Here is a 14,895-nt window from a genome sequence, read left to right as displayed (position 1 = left end):
TTTGAATAAAATTTACAAACTATCTGAAAAAGAAACATATGGTAACAGAATTATACCTAAAAAAGGAACAAATTTATTAACAATAACACAATTCATTCTTGAAAGAACATATGATAATACATTTCTAAATATTCTGAGTGTGATCTGATAAAATCCGATGAAATTCTTTTAAGAACGAAACATGGCATTCTATTTTAATTTTTTTTCTCAGATTTAATCCTGTTACCATATGTTTCCTTTTTATAAATTTATTTATTCAAAATTAGGTTCAGCAGACTGAAGAACCTAACAGTTATAAATTAACTGAGTTGAAACTGAAAAGAGATGTCTTCAGATATCTTTTTAAAAAAGTTTAAAGTTGTGTTCGACCAACTGGAAACATTTTAATTACACGAAGGATAAAATACGATATTACTTTTATTTATCTGGAAAAATTCAGGTGCATTGAAGTATTAGAAAAGTTGTAAGCAACATTTCAGAAATACATATTTCTGGCTCCTTTCTCATTACAAACTTTAGTACAGTGGAGCCCCAGTAGTTCGAGCTAAAAGGGGTTGATGCTACCTCAAATAACAAAATACTCAGATTACATCGAAACAACAAATCAAAGGATAATACACGAATAAATGTTTAATGAGTACAAAAAAAAAGTTAAACAATACAATACATGCCTCTGCTAGAAATGGGCTAACATTACCGAATTTACAGTATAATTAACACATATCTAAATTTTAGAGAAACTGTCCAGAGTATTTAAAAAAAAAAAATAGAGCCTTATTTTTGAGTCAGCAATGTCAAGCTATCTCCTAGGAAGCACAGCAATGGCTTAGTTTTAAGTAAACTGCAATCTTACGTGGTATTAGCACATACTTTTTCACTTCAGTCTGATATGAGCTTATTAGAAAAGCAATTTTCAGTCACTGGATCATTTGTTACGTACATTATGTGTAATTAGAACAGATTCTTAAAGCACTAAAATCATCTTCTTTGCGTACCATAATCTTACATTTGCCAACAAGTCACATGGTTTTAGAACTAGGCCACTGATAATGTCAGTCAGCACAGCTTCAACTTTCTACTTGATGTAATGCAATACCGTGTCTAGTACAGCCAAACCCTTGGTGTGGGTCATCACTAGTACAGTTTCTTCAAGCATTTCTTCATTGACACATTCTTCAGTGTGTTTACTCATCATTTCAATGATTGAAACATCACTCAAGGTTGGAGTAATGTAAGGTTGTGTGTAAGGTTTACAATAATGGTCATCCTGTAACTGATTTATTTTTTAGTGAAAGTTGTCTATAGGTTGTCTTTTTCTGTTGGGAAGTCATAAATCTGACAGACGTGCAACCTCAATTGGTAAAGGCATGACCAGAGAAATTGCATGCAGATTCCTCAAATATCAGCCTAAAGGTATCTGGCAATCTGTGGTAGCAGTATGGGGACAGGGATTTTTATGTGTGCACATTGTAAATGGAAACCATACATGTGAGAAACACATCTACATGGATTAACTGTATTTTGAAAATGTTTGATTTCCATAAGAACAACTCGAATTACACTGAACCTCAAACAAATGGGGGTTCTACTGTATTGTCTCAAATAAAACCACAATAATTAAATTTATTCAGACGGCTAGATGGCATTTACAACCGATATCCATATGGATATTGTGGTGTGGGGAGCAAACAGAGTAAGTGTAAGGGAAACTCAACATGTTGAGTGAGATTATTGAAAATGATGGAATGAAAATCAGCATGGAAAAGAGATAGACAATGGCAATAACTTGAGGAGAAAGAGAAGGGAAAGGAATTATAAAAACTAGGGGTCAAATCCTCGAAATTCTGAAGAGCTTCATATAGGAAGCAAACTAATACATGATGCAGGGCTGGACATGGAGACCAGTAAAAGGATTCAACACAGAAATGCATTCTTTCAGAACATGAGAAACCTAATGCAGAGGAAGGAAGAACCAATGAAGTGTAAAGAGGTGATGTATATAAGATGTACTACTGCCCAATACTGACATGTTCAGTGGAGATCTGGACACTGATAGAAAAAGACTGAAGAATAAAATCCAGGCCAATGAAATGAAATTTTTAAGAAGTATGACAGGAAATACAAGAAAGGACAGGGTAAGAAATGAGGATGTCAAGAAGGAAATTGGAATAGAAAAGCTTTATGAGAGAAGGGAGAGAAATAAACTTAGATGGTTTGGACATGTTAGGTAGACTGAAGAAGGAAGGATACTGAAGCAGACAATGGAGACCCAGATAGAAAGTAAGAGGGCAAGAGAGAGACCCAGACTAAAGTGGTTGAAAACTATCAGGAATAACATAATTAGAAGAAACCTGGACTGGAACGCAGGTAAGAATGAACAACGGTGGCTGGATAGAGGAAGGTGGAAAGGTGCCTTAAACATCCCAACCCTGCAAGAGGTGGAAGAGAGAAACTGATGATGATGATGATGATGATGATGATGATGATGATGATGATTAATAGGGAAGAGGTAAGAAATGTTTATGTCAAACTGACATACATAGGTCTTATGGCAACGATGGGACTGGACGTGGCTAAGAAGGGGGAAGAAGTGATTGTGGCTGTAATTAAGGTACAGCTCCAGCATTTGCTTGGTGTGGAAATGGCAAAACCGCTAACAACAGTGAGATTCAAACCCACTATCTCCTAATGCAAGCTGGTGGTGGTTGTTGTTGTTTAAGGCAGGGGTGCAGAAATTATCTCTGAATTGAAAAGTCAGCCCGAACGTTTAGGAGCCAGCAAGAATCCCAACAATCTGACACCTATAAACAATCAAGTTGCACTACTTAGCATTGACCTAGGTATTACTTTTTTATCTTAGCACTTAAAATGTCCAGATATATTAAATTAAAGAGCTATAGTTGGACTAATAGCTGTAAACTGAACATAGACTTAACAATCTTACAGAACAATGATCTAATTCTTGCATGGTCGTTTGTGACCATGTATGTGTCTTGTGGTCTTGCTACTGAAACCACTAGTCCAAAGTCCTCCCAGGATAATTTACTGCAGGTACAGTCATCTGGACACTGATAGAAAAAGACAGAATAAAATCACACAAAAGGTTTGTTTCCAATGATGATCTGAATCTGTACAGATTGGAAAAACATACACAATAGATAGTAGCTGTCCCAGATTGTCGGGAAGAACAACTCTCAGTCAATGGTAATTCTAAATTCCCATGGAGGGAATTAGATATTTTTCCACCAATAGAGCATATCAAAAATCAGATCAAAAATTAGATGTATGGCTTCTATTAACCAGCATTTCGTCTTAGGTCTGAAACTAGACTCGTCAGAGTGGGATGTGTCAGACCATACCCACTTATGCTAGGATGTATGCAGGTGAACCTATCAGAAGCCTCTTATGTGGCACAGTCTGATAACTGCATACGGGAGATAAAACTCCACAACGGAACTGATGCCCGCCTAGCAATTCCAAATGGTAATTCTAAATTCCCATGGAGGGAATTAGATATTTTTCCACCAATAGAGCATATCAAAAATCAGATCAAGACGAAATGCTGGTTAATAGAGCAAACGCCTGAAAAGCCATACATCTAATTTTTGATCTGAACTCTCAGTCAACCCGAGCAAGATAACACTTGTCCCTTTCACAAGAAGGAAGAAATTAGAGGGGTCGAGAACGCTGAAGCTCTTTGGGCAAGAAATCTGTATGGAAGAACAAGTGTTACATTTAGGTGTAATATTAGACAAAAAGTTCACCTGGAATCCTCACATAGAAAGAAACATAACCCAAGCTAAGAACCTATTGTATGTATGCAAGAGGGCAGTCGGGACAACATGGGGTCTAAAGCCGGCAATGGTAATGTGCATATACACAATGATCATTAGACCACTGATGATCTATGCAGCAATCATTTGGTGAGTGAAAGTAAGTCAAGAAAATGTCAGTAGCAAACTAAACAGCCTTCAGAGAATGGCATGTATAGCCATAACTGGGGCAATGAAAACTACGCCAACTGAAGCCTTGAATATCCTACTACATCTCCCTCCATTAAGTACTTTATAGAGGGACAGGCTAGAATGAGCTCATACAGACTGGAGCAAAATGGATGCTGGAAGGCTCAAAGGCCCAATCTAGGATACTAAAATTAACAGAGTAATAACAGGGGAAGTTTTACACATGCCAGCTGATCATATGATTCCAAAGTATACCTCTGAGAAACCATCTGAGACCCAGAAAACAAAAAAGGAAGACTGGGACATTAACAGATAGAAAACTGGTAGGGAAGATATTGTGTGGTGGACTGAGATGGGAACAAGAGGAGGGATCAACAGGGGAAGACCTGAGAGATCAATCCAAATGAGTCTAGGCAGACACACTACAGTTTTCCAAGCTGAAGAGATAGCCGTCATTACATGCCTTGAGGAAAACCTGAAAATGAACTACATAGATAAGAACATTTTCATATTTACAGATAGCCAAGCAGCCATTAAGGCACTTGAAGCTGTCCGGATTACATTAAAAAATTGTTTGGTATTGCCATACACTTCTCCTAAAGCTCTCAGAGTACAATGTTGTTAAAATAATGTGGGTACCTGGGTATGCAGGCATTGAAGGTAATGAAAAAGCAGAAAAACTGGCAAGAAAAGGGTCAGAAACACCTTTTGTAGGTCCTGAACCAGAATGTGGGATCTCTTTTAGACAAGCCCAACTTTACATACGTAAATGGGTACAAAAGAAACAGATGGAAAACTGGAAAAATGCTCCAGGATGCAGGCTTGCAAAAGAACTAATAAAGAGCCCAAACAAGAAGCATACTAAGGGAACTGATGGAACTCAGCAGAGAAAAGGCAACACTCAAAATTATTCGTCCACTGATGTCATTCCACACCATCTCTTCAATGACCACTCAGAACATACCGCCGATGATATAGATGTTGATTCCCATAGGGAATCTGAAATATTTGTCCTGAATGAGTAATTTTTCCAGTTCTTGAATTAAGTAATCGTGGTGAGGGTCCCATACACTGGAACCATACTCCAGTTGGGTCTTACCAGAGACCTATATGCCCTCTCCTTTACAACCTTACTACAACCCTTAAGTACCCTCATGACCATGTGCTGAGATTTGTACCCTTTATTTACATTCCCATTTATGTAATTACTCCAATGAAGATATTTCCTTATATTAACACCCAGGTACAGTATAACCCCGATTTAGTGTAAACCCACATTTAAAGGAAGAAAATTCCAGTCCCGAAAACTATTCCATAAGATCAATGCAATTTTATATTCGATATAACGTAATTCACAATAGGACAAAACCCGCATTGAGCGTTAAGGAAATGTTAAAATTCTGAAATATTTATTTCTATTCATTTTGGCTGTGGGACATTAAGAATCTATGAAAAAGATGTCATAACCTTGCTAAGGATGATTCAAGGCAAAAGAGGAATTTAGAGTGCGTGCACTTAGGGCTGGTTTACACGGGTAGAGTAGCGAGGCGAGTAGAGTGGATAGTAGAGCTACTAGCATCGTGTAAACGACCGGGATAGTAGCAAGTAGAGTAGAGTAGTTAGTAGGCAGTAGAGTAGAGTGGGTTTCCGCTGCGGTAAAGTAACTCTACCACTATCCTTCCCCCTCCACCGGAACCGAGCTCCGAGAGCTGGCGGAGAAGTCCGAGGACGTTCGATTTTTCAGCTGACGCGTCATTCGACTGCTGTATTTGCATGTGTGTACATGCGGTGGTATTATGTCGAGCGTTTATTTGGCGGCAAAATGAAGTGGACGGAAGAAGAAACTTGCAAATTTGTGGAGCTCTACAGCGAAAAAGAATGTTTATGGAACATAAACAGCGTTACTTATAGAAATAAGAATATGAGACGGGCGGCGGAAGAGGACTTGATTGCGAAAATGGGTAAAGAGGGTTTTGGGTTAACGGAACTGAAACAGAAAATAAAAAAATTACGATGTACATACAATCAAATACTCATGAAAATACGAAGATCCAAGAAGTCTGGAGGTGGTGCCGCAGACATCTACACTCGAAGATGCAACATAAAATATAAACAAGTGTCAGCTGGATTTTCACTTAATATGAAGATTTCTCAAGTTTCAATGTTACACAGCGTGTTCATCATGTGTCTCGACATGTTTAAGTTAGGCAATACAATGGTGTAGGACTGTGTACATTAATCATATTAATAACATACATAGGGATCTTCTACATATCACTTGCCACTGCCGTTAATTTTCAGCAATAACAATAATTTCCCCAACAAATTGAATAGTTTCCATATGTTGTTTGAAATATCCAAAATAATTATTGTTTACAGTACAGTGTCAGATCTAGAAGCTTAAGCTCTACACTTGGGCCGTACAAGCAACGAACAAAAAGAACAAAAAAAAATCAGTAATTGGGATATTTATGGTGAAGAAGCTACTGCAAATTACGCCTACGCCAGCGTAATTTACAGTGTACGTATGGCCGGTTTCGTCTCAAAACTCACGTGCAAAAATTAGTAGCAAATGGTATCAAAACTCACGACTGCAAACTAATAGCTAAATTAATATTCCAATGAGTCAAAATCCACGACTCCGGATAGCAGGTGCCTGCTATGACGGCAGGAGGGGTGAGGTGAGCGGTGACTCACTGACCAGGCCTCTCCTGAGGCCACAATACCATTAACATTAAATTTATATCAAAAGGAAAAATACGTTATATTACCTTTAAGACCACAGAAAAATGTTTTGATGATGATGATAATAATAATAATAATAATAATAATAATAATAATAATAATAATAATAATAATAATACACCTCTGTATCATTCATCGACCATTATTTTCCCCTGTGTGTTGGGGTGGCAGAGTAACATCCACAGTATCCTCTGCCTATCGTAAGAGGTGACTAAAAGGGGCCCCAGGGGTACTTACATTTTTTAGAAAAGGCCCTTGTCTTTCTTTGCCCGAAACCTTCATTTTCTCGAAGTATGGGCCACCTTCCATTTTTTCCCTCTGATTAGTATTAATGGAGGATGGCTGCCCAGTTGCACTCCCTCATAAAACAGTAATCACCACCACCACCTTTTCCTTCATTGTTTTCAACACTTACTGATTTTTAATGAACCTTTCCACATTTTCTTGGCTGGGGAAAGAACCACCATCATAAAATATCATCAACATCAGCGCTGTGGAGTCTTTTTTAAGTCATATAGCAACAGAACGTCAAAGATAGCGATTGGCTACTTCGCTATATATTAGATAAAATTCTGACACATTTTAACTTATGATTTTATAAATTTGGTGAGCCAAGTAGTCAATACTACAAGTATATAACATTGCGTATCGTGTAATCGCGTGGGGGCGTGATGTAATATATTAATCTATGCTAAGTAAGGCATCTGGGAGTACATGACTCAGTCATACGTGTGGAGCATGAGTTCATATTATTTTCGGAAAGCGTATCAGAGACCGTTCATCATACTCGCCCACTTTCTGAAGGGAATGGAGATAAGTAATTAAATTTCCCTGCGATGAGATTCATGACCAAATTAATCTCTAATGAAACTAAATGAGTGAATTAACAGTCGTAATATTTAATATCGGTAAAATAAAGTTTCTTATATAAGTAAATGCCGTCTTCTGGCCTCATAATAGAACTAAGCCCCGGTAATTACTACCAACTGAAAATTTATTTTAACTAGCAGCAGGCAATATACCTACTTTAATTTTATGTCGTCCGGATGCATGGATACATGGTTAGCATCCTGGTCTGTGGTCCAATGGGTCCAGGGAGTCCCAGGTTCGACTCCTGGCCGGGATTTTCACTTTCATTTGTTAATTCCTATGGCTCGGGAACTGAGTGTTTGTGCCGTCTTCAGCATTGGACTTCATGGATTGCAAAAAAAGGCGTATTTCTATTTTTCATCTATTCACATAATTCAATCGATTATCCATCCGACACACACCGAAAAATATATTCATGACGCAACCGATTATTCTACGCGATATAACTGAATGATATTTGAAATTCATTTGATTATTTATTCCATTATTTAAATAACCGGATGGAAGCTATTTGATTTTTAAAAAATATCCGATTATATCATCACTAGTAGGGTGGGCACATATCCATTCAAAGAAGAACTGGTCCTGCTCGTGAGGTTTGAGACTGGCCCAGATAGAGAAACCTATTCTTGCTAATCCTCTTCTTAGAATTCGTGAATTTTGATACTCGTGAGTTTTGAGACTCGTGGGTTCTGAGACGACACACTGATGGCCAATGGGTATTCTTTCTATAACTTTTGAAATGAATTCTGTAAAATTTCATTCGAATAAGATTTAGGTTGGCTGAAATACAAATATATATATATAGAAACATCACTACAGTCTAACTGGGGAAAGGAGTACCTCACCCCTTCACCGTGGAACAAAAACCTTCGCCAGAATTATGATTTATAATTAGACTGGAGCTCGTTCATATAGTTTTATCTTAGAAATGTCCGACTCGCTGGCTGAATGGTCAGCGTACTGGCCTTCGGTTCAGAGGGTCCCGGGTTCGATTCCCGGCCGAGTCGGGGATTTTAACCTTCATTGGTTAATTCCAATGGCTCGGGGGCTGGGTGTTTGTGCTGTCCCCAACATCCCTGCAACTCACACATCACACACAACACTATCCTCCACCACATTAACACGCAGTTACCTACACATGGCAGATGCCGCCCACCCTCATCGGAGGGTCTGCCTTACAAGGGCTGCACTCGGCTAAAAATAGCCACACGAAATTAATCTTAGAAATCACCACTACAGTATTTACAGACGAAGACTAGTAAAATCCTGAGGGGATGATTACACTGTCGTTTCTTTCTGTACAATAATGAATAAAGTCATAAAAATTCAATCGTTTGTGTTCCTGGGTTAAAATACATGCTTGTACTGCCAAGGAACTGCTCCTTCATTAACAAAATGATTCCTGAGACGATCCCTCATGTTCTTGGCCAACTGTGTCGAGTTTGTCCCCCCCATATTACTCCAAATTGCCAAGTTCTCTCAGAATTAATGCCGATGCCCCGAGTGTATCTCTCCTACTAAGCCAGCCTCTTACCCATTCCCTTTTTTCCTCATTTACTTCTTCTTCTAACGCTTCACTAACCTCTTGCAGTAATATGTTTGTAAATGTCTTTAAACACTTCCTTACGATGTGCTTACGTCTTGACATGGTGCTACTACTGTACTCTACTCTACTGTATGACTCTACTTCCGTATGAACGATACGAGTGTCAACTCTACCAGACAACGGTAGAGTAGAGTAACGTGGCTACTCTACTAACTACTCTACTCGCCTCGCTACTCTACCCGTGTAAACCAGCCCTTAGGGCTAAAGTGAGGTATATGACTTGGATACACATCCGACAGCGGCCGCTGAAGTAGAAGAAAACCCCCGTTTTAATGACAATGTTATTACAACCTTCGAAAATTTCTATATTAATCCGTGCAATATCCTTCAGTTACAGTGAGAACCCTTTTACCGATTCACCCTTAGAAGTAAAGGCTGAAGTAAACGATTGCTTAATTTTAATACTATGTACTGAAATAAAATAAGAATGTGATACTTCTCCTTCTTAAGATACAGCGGTGTGCATAACTAATTTCAGAGGTTGATTATGTACATTCACATCTTGTTAAATTTCAGAAGGGCTGTTCTCAAGTAAATTTATACTGAAAATATTATTCTACAGGGAGCTTGAAATATGTTTCCATAACACGTGCGTGGTAAACCTAGGTTAGGTGATGCTGTATGACACAAGAAAAAGGAAATGTTTGCCACAAGCATCTGGAGTGATGCTATTACAATTTTTAAGAACAAAAATGAATATGCGTGTTCAGACTTCAGACTACTGAAATTACAAAATATATGCTAATGAGTAAGCTCCTGCTTGGAAAACATCTGTGAAAATGTTTAATCAAACCGATTGCTGTTTCATACTGATTTTAATGTGTTTCTGTGTGAGTTTGGCATCTTTCCCGACTTTTATGAAAAATCATGTATAACGTTATAAAAACCTTAAACCGAAGCGCTTTTGCATTCACCAACAAAAATCTGTCAAAATGAAGCACAGACTGTAACTACAGTACAGGGTGATATGTCCTTATTTTATTGCTGTCAATGTGTAAATAATACATGATGGTACAATTTATGTTAATACAGGCAAAGAGCTCTGGAAAAGGTGTGCTTTTTACCGAAACCTCAATTTAAGGTAAACCCCCATTTAAGGTTAAGAAGATCAGGTCCCTGTAAAAACGTTAAATTGGGGTTCTACTGTACTTACAATGATCCCCAAAAAGGAACTTTCACCTCATCAACGAAGTAATTAAAATTGAGAGGATCCTATTTGTAAAACTTACTACCTGCCTTAACCCCATTCATCATCGTACCATTGCCTACTGTTCATCTCACAACATTACTGAGGTCATTTTGCAGTTTCTAACAATCTATACAGAGTAACATCGTCTGCAAAAAGCCTTATTCCTGATTCCACTTCTTTACTCATAACATTTATATATATAAGAAAACATAAAGGTCCAATAATACTGCCTTGAGGAATTCCCCCTCCTAATTATTACAGTGTGATAGTACATATATCACACCCTCGCACTGTATGTAGAAGTTAGAGATATCATTGTCAGTATTCGATTTATTATTATTATTATTATTATTATTATTATTATTATTATTATTATTATTATTATCATCAGTATTTCATTTGTATATTTTGTCATTAATCTTCGTTAAGCTGGAAGGTAACCATATATGTAGTATGAGTAATTCGTTTTGCATGAGTGGGAAAACATTGCTATCTTGGACTCTGGTAATTTGTATGACTCATGCGGACATCCCATTGTCTGATGAGATGTGTTTGTTGATGTTGTTGTACTAGGAAGGTTCTATGAGTCATGTGATATACCCCAGCATTTGTTTATGTCTTGGGAGCATGAAGAAATTCAGGGCAACCTTGAACGGTGGATTACTCATGATTGGCTGGCAAGGACCAATCCAGACGTATTATGTGAGAGGAAGGGGAATGCTGATACCTATAAAGGTTGATCAAACGGCGGGAACCTCACTCACCAAGGACGAGCTGACAGTCGTAGTGAAAGGACGTACGTGCCTCTCGCTGCGCTTTCTCTCTCCTTTCCAGGCGCTCTGTACTTTTTAAGTAACAGCCAGGCACTTGTACTTATTAGTACATCTTCGAAAGAGCTTTTGTCTGAGCTGAGCACTTCTAAGTGCTCGCTTGTCCTCTTTCAGGACCAGGATGGAGAAGCCGACCCTACCAGTGAGACTGGTCGACCAAGACTATGAAGGAGCCTTCGACAAGATACAAGACACGCTCTACACGATGGAAGCCCCTGCTATGAACGCCCTGGGCCACCTCAATGCGACGGCGGAGTCCATTGGGGAGCCACTCCTGCAGATCATCGGCCATATGGTCCCTGGCTGGGCGATCATCATTCGGCCTAATGACGCAGCTAGCTTCACGGTCTATGAGGAGCGCGCGTCCCAGCAGTTCCAAGTTGCCCGGCTACCAGGATTCAGGGAGCACCTGGACGTCTCGGGCTACCAGGAGGCAGCCACGCAGACGGAGCGGGGGACCGAGGAGGACGACAGCGGCGCTCCCGAATGCTGCGACCCCAGTTGGAAAGCTGTACTTAACGAAGTACACGCAGACCAACAAGGCCGCCAACCAGGATCGTCGACCACCTACCAAGGCGAAGGGGTCGCAGACACAGGCTTACCAGGAGGGGCCTGTAACCCGGGTGCAAACCAGAAGAGCGCCCGTGATGGTGGATGGCAGCACGGCAGTGGACAAGGACGCCCCTTGGCGTACTGAGGCCGCGTCCAGGCCCTGCCAGCCAACATGTCGTTCGAGATGCAGACCTCGATGTGTGCCCCACAGGACAGGGAACGTAGTCGAGTGTTAGCACTGACCGACGCCGCCGCCGCCAGCCAGGAGGAAGAAGCAGATGGCAACGCAGCGGAACCACCAGCCACCCCGGGGTCACCAGGACGGGAGGAGGGCCACCAGGATGAGGCCTCTTCCCCAGCCGAGAGGCAGCCCCAGGGAAGAAGAAGAAGATGACGCACCAGGAAGCAGAAGGCGACACTGGCTCATCAGGAGAGGACCGCCCAGCCGCAACCCAGGACTGCTCCCAGGACAGCAGCCGACCGAGGAACCAACCAGGAGAGGACCTCAGCGGGAAGCAGCAGTCAGGTGAGAGTAAAACGTCTCCCTCAGCAGCTCTTGCAGTGTTTCCGCTGTCTGAGGTGGGGCCACCGTCAGGTCAGCTGTGGGCTCGAGGTGAGGTGCAACCGCTGTGGTGGTGATCACCACTACACGGCCTGCGCAGCACTTAGGGAGGCGCCGGTGCGCACCAACTGCTTGGGAGGCCACCTGGCCTCCCATCGCAGTTGCCCTGTCTACTGGGCCATGGCGCGGGCAGAGAGGAAGGAGGCCCGGCGCCATGACCCACCCCCTTCCAGGAGGCCCCTGCCTCGGCGGGCTTGGCCTCATTCTCCGGGATCGGAGACTGGGTATGAGATACCCCAAGGAGGTGGAGCCGTGCGGCAGACCCTAGGGGTACTCGACGCATGGCTCCGCAGCCGGCAAGGACCGCGCTAGTCACAGCAGTGCCCAGACGGACTGATCCCCAGGCGATGGAATGGCGAGGAGTGGGCTTATGTTTTGTGCATGTTACCTGTTCCTAACTAACACAATCTCTGGTCTTTTTCCAGCCCACATCCTTGCATGTGCTATCACAAGATGTCAGGTTTTACATGTAGGCTCTTTCTTCTTTCTGCCTATGTGGTTTTTCCCTGGCCCTTCAATACCATACTTCAACACCATATACCTAACACAATCTCCCCTGGTAACGTGTCTGACATGGAAACAGGCAGATACTCCTTGTATCACTTCCCACTCTACCCAGCTATCTCTTTTCTTCTTAGAAATTAATAGCATGTCGGAGGCCATGTAGATTGAGTCGATGGTCACGGCGGGGGAGCGGGCTACGGGGGCCTCTCCGTAAAAAAAAAGGGGGGGGGGGGGGAACCTCACTCGGTACGGACAAGGAGTACTGACACACTGTACGAGAAGGAAGTAGTGCGGACAGACTGTACGAGAAGGAAGTAGTGCTGATATACGGTATTCGAGTGACACGGCTACAACGGACTGGACTTCAAACGTTCGTGGAACGTAGTCTTGTTACGTTCGTGGAAAGTGACTGATCAACAAATTGCGGATGGCATACACATTAAGTGTTGTGGTACTTGTGGAGGTCTGGCATTATATGTTGGTGAAAGCTATCTCAGACTTTCCATAATTTATGTTGAGGATCGACAGGCGTGTGTTGCTCAAATGTATATCTCTTTACAACAAGTGTTAAAATATGTGAACACAGTATTACAAGGTACAGTATCTGTGTGATGTGATAACTGCTGATTATGAGAATCGGCAAGTAGTATTGATACAGAGACAGTGAAGGGTATTTATCTACATATATGTACATTGTTCATCGGACTATCTACAAATGCTAGTTTAGTTCTCGCTTTCGTTTTCCCACCGTTTTCATTGTTGTTGTTGTAAATATGGAGTCTTCCAGCAATATTTTATGTGTGTATTATATGTATAATTTTGTGTGTTGATGAGGTGCTCATGCACGGATCTTGTTAAGAATATAGTTAGCTATTTTAGAATCAGTGGAGTTACTGATGAACCTAGGTGCAGTTCCTACCTATTTAGTCGTTTTCAGGAGGTTAGGCAAGACCTGCAGCAGATGTACCAGTACGCAGCATTATGTACACGCCCTGGGATATAAAGTTTATCATGCTCTATCAAAATTCGAGGGATCCATTCTGGTGAACTCTGGCGCTCATACTACAGACATTTTGGTTCATTATTTTTATTAATTTAATTTATTTTAAAGTATTTTATCTTGTTTTTTATATATTTTTATTTATGATATATTTTATGATATTCAAGAAATTATTTATTAGTCATCAAAAAGTTACAAATCCGGGAAATAGTAGGTTCGAATCCCACTATCGGCAGCCCTGAAAATGGTTTTCCGTGGTTTCCCATTTTCACACCAGGCAAATGCTGGGGCTGTACCTTAATTAAGGCCACGGCCGCTTCCTTCCAACTCTTAGGCCTTTCCTATCCCATCGTCGCCATAAGACCTATCTGTGTCGGTGCGACGTAAAGCCCCTAGCAAAAAAAAAAAGTTACAACAGGGCCAGATAATGCTTCACCTACTCTAATTCTCTGAGATCTATAGCCACCCATTCAGTCACTCTTTTGTCTAGTCCAACTGCACTCATTTTTGCCAGCAGTCTCCCATGATGATAATGATGATGATGATGATGATTGTTGTTTAAAGGGGCCTAACAGCTAGGCCATCGGCCCCTACAGGTACAATGAAATGAAAATGAAAACATTAAAATGTATCCACTGACTAGAGTATAAAACTAATGGTGATGAAAAAATCATCGTCAAACAAGAACAATCAGCGGATCCAATTCACAATGTCTTCATTACTGGAGTGATACATATTATCTAAAGGGGTCCAAAAATCCAGGTCACCGGCCCCTCATAATGGTACAAATCACTGGTAAAGCTGAACTATGGTGTTCCTCCTATAGTGGTACTAATCACAGGCAAGGTAGACTGATGGTGTGTCTCCTGTAGTGGTATTAATCATCGGTAATGTACAGTAGACCCATGGTATGTCACACACCATGGCACCACTCACAGGTAACACAAACCAATGGTGTTTTGCACATACGAGTACCACTCACAAGCAACGCAGACCCAGGGTGTTCCTCACA

At 41.0% G+C, this 14,895-nt stretch overlaps 1 protein-coding gene across 2 annotated transcripts in view; it reads right to left on the bottom strand.

Moving 5' to 3' along the window:
* Positions 1–14,895, bottom strand: part of Cbs (Cystathionine beta-synthase) — a 149,061-nt gene that overhangs the window by 57,157 nt on the left and 77,009 nt on the right. The window lies entirely within an intron of this gene.

Source organism: Anabrus simplex, chromosome 2 (genome assembly GCF_040414725.1).
Source record: "Anabrus simplex isolate iqAnaSimp1 chromosome 2, ASM4041472v1, whole genome shotgun sequence".
Taxonomy (NCBI): Eukaryota; Metazoa; Arthropoda; class Insecta; order Orthoptera; family Tettigoniidae; genus Anabrus; species Anabrus simplex.
This window is presented reverse-complemented; position numbering and strand designations above follow the sequence as displayed.